This window comes from Argopecten irradians, chromosome 15 (assembly GCF_041381155.1).
Source record: "Argopecten irradians isolate NY chromosome 15, Ai_NY, whole genome shotgun sequence".
In the NCBI taxonomy this organism is placed as follows: Eukaryota; Metazoa; Mollusca; class Bivalvia; order Pectinida; family Pectinidae; genus Argopecten; species Argopecten irradians.
Genome location: NC_091148.1, coordinates 22,824,018 through 22,828,476, shown reverse-complemented (window position 1 = coordinate 22,828,476; position 4,459 = coordinate 22,824,018). Strand labels below are relative to the sequence as shown.

The window sequence follows — 4,459 nt, the reverse complement described above, 5'->3', positions numbered from 1 at the left end:
AGTTCACTGATAGTTTCTCCAAAGATTTTCAACTCAATAATTTGCTTTATACAAATAAACACACTATAACGGTTGAAAAGGTAAATAGAATATATCTTAACAACAATATCACAAATGATCATACGCAAACAAATTATAAAAGCAAATCAGTCGATAACAAGAGGCCCAGGAAACATCGTGACGTCTACCATTGGATTTGCAAATTAGTCAATTTGATATGTGGGACCAATATCTTTAGCGCTTCATGTTGAATTAGCCGATGTCCAGTTGGCATTCATGCTCCCCTAATTGTCAACAGGACGCATTTTCATTTGATAACAATTGTATGATAACATTTAAAGATATCTAAGGAAAAAAGCAATATCGTCAAGGACGAAACAACTATAGTTTATGTGATCGATGGCACAAAAATTATGACGTTACATGAAAATAGGCGGATAGCAGATCATGCACCCCTGAATGTCAAATGCACTTGGTAAGTATAAATAGTGGGGTTGCAGTGAAAAAGTAAATATATCTACATGTATATGAATGCTATTAAGCACCGTGGTAGTCAAAAATTTCCAAGATAGCCAAATATTCATTATTTTGTAATATTATCTGTCCCAAAAATGAGCATTAATAAATACAACCCTATGAGATAAATGAATATCAAAATATCTATATCAAACAAGATATTTGATAATTGTATATCTACATGGCAACGAACTTCAAGCTGTCGACTACCGTGCTTTAATTTGTGCATTATGCACAACAATGGTAAAGAGAGAGATAGTACTTATAAAATTCCAGAAAGGTCCATTAAGTACATAAATATGGGTAATAACTCCTATATGAAAACCAAAGATGACTACCAGTTGGCCATTGTGTCAATGGATCGGTCCCAATATGAAATATGCATAACTTTGCTCACATGTGGAATTTGAACCATAGCAGCAAGTTCAACTATTAGAATCAAGAAAGATGACTTTCTAAACATGGAATTTAAAATAGATCCTTAATACTCTCTGGCAAATACATGTATTTGTATCGAAACAAATGATGTTTTCTTGTTTCCATCTCGATTTCTGATTGATCCCGAAATATTTTATACATAACTGGATCTACATATGAAACCCCTCCAGTACTTTCAGAGAAATAACAGAAACAAAAGACGGATGGATGACAATGGGGGAAAGGTTTTTTATAGCTCGCCAACCATTTGCTGATAATCGGTTAAAAAGTCATCTTTCAAGATCAGATAAATTCAATAAAAGTGTATTGGCGCTTTTCCACTGGAGTTGCATGAATGCGTAAATAACGACTACATGTACAATGCTGTAATATTCAGTTTTCGTAATTTTGGATGTGACCGTTACCCCTAAAGTTCTAAGTGTGACCGATATCACTTTCATAATTTACAATTAAGCACCGTCTATGTTTCTCCACTAGAAGATATAATGAATGATATATTTTCTTTCAATAGTCATATATTACATATTAGTAAATGGGACGGTTTTGTGGCAGCAAAATTTATTTTTTTACAACTTGTTACGTTTTATTGAATAAAATGTGACCGATATCCCTGCTGTCGAAAAATATTGTGTCGAGGTGTTTGCATTATCTGAGCTAGTTTGACGATATCTTATAGTTTCACAGAGTCTCTAACAATACACTGTCTTTGACGCGCGATAGTTTAGAAGATGCATTGCTTTTATGTCATAATTTCAGGCGATTTTCATCTTGAAGCGGGCGTTTTTTTCATTATTTTTGTGTGCCCGATATCCCTTTCGATGACGTAGGTTGTCCCCATTGAGTGGACAACTGCTAGGTGTATACATGTATATATATGTACATGACTGAGCGCACGTGTGTCGATTCACGCGCTTTATATAGGGGTCGGCAGGCGTCTCGTATCCAATCAGAGTTCAAACAAAATGGCGTCTGCCCGTTCTTAGAAACGCAATGGGCTGTCTCAGAAACAAATTTTTGAAAATAAAAAACTTCATTATTTTTTTTATATCTCAAATATACATTTTTTAACTTGCATTGTCAGCTTGAAGTTCAGGTAAATTGTTCGTTTTGGCTATATTTGACCTTACGTCGTACAAAATATCTCATTATTATGACAGTCATTGTCATGGAAACAAAAGACGCTCACTGAACTTCCTGAACTCTACCAAAGCCAGAATGAAGTTATTGGTATAAAAAGTATACAAATCAAGCCCCCAGTGAGGATCGAACTCACGACCCCTGGTTTACAAGACCAGTGCTCTAACCACTGAGCTATGGAGGCGATATAAACAACCGCGACAGCTGTTATAGCTGATCGTTTTACACAACAGATAACAATCGATTGATACCATGTCACAACAGTTAATTATGTCGCTAAAAAATCTGCACTTGAAATATATTGTCCCATGCATTATAATTTTATTAATCTATCTTCACATTTCAGTATTTATCGCAAATCCTATCCTGGTTTTTAGGACATTCAAAAAGTCCTAAATATAGGTCAAAATAAGATTGTTTTTTTTATCTTTGCATATAACAAAAATATGTTTGATTGAATAAATTTATTGATTTGTAAACCATGTGTTCGTGAGAAAAAAACCGGAATGTTTGCACTTGCATACATTAATATTCTGTAACAATCAAACTATATTCACAAATACAAGTAAATCTGTAGGCATACAAACACACAATGATGCTCCAAAAGAAAGCAAAAATATCTCCATTACATTGGAAGATATGTCAACTTGTCTGCCACAGATAGAAAAAAGATGAATACCACGAGGAAGCCATGTGATCGACTTCATAAACTCACCAAAATGTACTTCTTTGATGGTGAGGTTGAACGTTTTACTTTTAGTGTACCAAACGATGATTGTTTTCGCTTTTGCAAATCTGACATAAACGCCTCAAACATATGGCTTTTCTTGTAATGAGACATTAAATGGGAAAAGTGCTACTTTGCTATTGGCTATATTTGAACTTACGTCCGTATAGAAAAAAATACTATCATTGTTATATGCTATAACAGTTATTGTTTTGAAATCTTGTATTAAACAGATAACAACTGATTGGTACGGAGTCAAAGTAAATATCACCGTGTCAATCTTTACTTTATATTTGACAAGTGTCAAACAATGTTGGAAAGTCAATGTGTTTGGGAGTGTGACATCATAATGGAAACGAAAACAATTGTTCCGCAATATACAATCTAAAAACGTAATAATCTACCCTACCCTCAACATGAGGTAAAACAGGGCATTCAGAAAACAGTAGTATATTTGATGAGTTAATGAAATCGACTACAAAATTAAAGAATCTGTCTATGGAATACATTTTTTGTGCGGAAATAATTGTTGTCCATGCTCCTAAAGAAATAAAAAATCCTGTAACTGTTGTCGCCATGGAAACAGAAGACGCTCACTATTCCGAAACATCAATTTCAGAATGCAGTTATTTGTATAAAAATAATTTCTATGAAGCCCTCAGTGAGGATCGAATGATGTGTTTGCATTGTTTACATTAATATACCGTAATAATCAAACTATATCCAAAAATGTAGGTAAATTTGTAAGCAAACAAACACACAATGCTGCTTCAAAAGAAAGCAACATATTTACAAAGAAATGGCTCAAATAGAATGAAAATTTGTCTGCCACATCAAGAAAAAAATCAATATCTCGAGGGCGACTTACTATCGACTTCACGAAGTCGTATATCAAATGTACTACATTTGTATTTTTTTCTCAATGTGACATGTAAAACAGACACGATTCAGCAATGTCAATGTGCGATTTTTCTGTTATCATCTCGACCAGAGGGTTTTTAATTTTTCTATATTACATCTGATTTACCCGAGTTTGTGGATAGGGTTGAACATTTTGGTTTAAGTTGGTGTATATGCGATAACGACCTATCGATGGTCGTTTTCGCTTCTGCAAATATGACATCACGCCCTAAACACATTGCTTTTCCATGAGACGTTATTGCTGACAATGCAGGATAAAAAGCATACATTTGAGCAGAGATTTAAATAGTAGGGATAAGAAGGTACCTCATAGCCTTACTTAACGACGCCCGCAGCGGAAGCTATCCCAGAGTGCATCGCGTGTCTACAGTAGTCTAACGACGCCATATTGAAACTACGCTTCGCCCGATGAAGCAATCTAGGCTATAATTCAGGTGATGAACAGAAAATAAACCAAATAGCATAAAGTTTGCTCTTTATTGAAAATGTAATTTATTTGAATAATCCATCACATTTTTCATAATTGTAGAGGTGTTACACTAAATAAACGTAATGCTAACTGTGAATGTCCTCATCCCGGCATGATTACTTCCTCGATCGATACAATGGATCGCCCCGTGAAATATTAATATAATAAAACCCATATACTCTGATTTCAATAATTGACCGATTTCCATTTAGTTTTCCAATATTTGTTGCTTGGTAAATTTTAAATGTTAA

The 4,459-nt window shown here is 34.2% G+C and overlaps 1 non-coding gene across 1 annotated transcript; it reads right to left on the bottom strand.

Annotated features, from left to right (window-relative positions):
* Positions 1 to 2,202: 2,202 nt before the first annotated feature.
* On the bottom strand, positions 2,203 to 2,275 carry Trnat-ugu (transfer RNA threonine (anticodon UGU)). Its single transcript has one exon. It is a non-coding gene; the product is annotated as a tRNA-Thr (tRNA).
* Between the last annotated feature and the right edge of the window lie 2,184 nt (positions 2,276 to 4,459).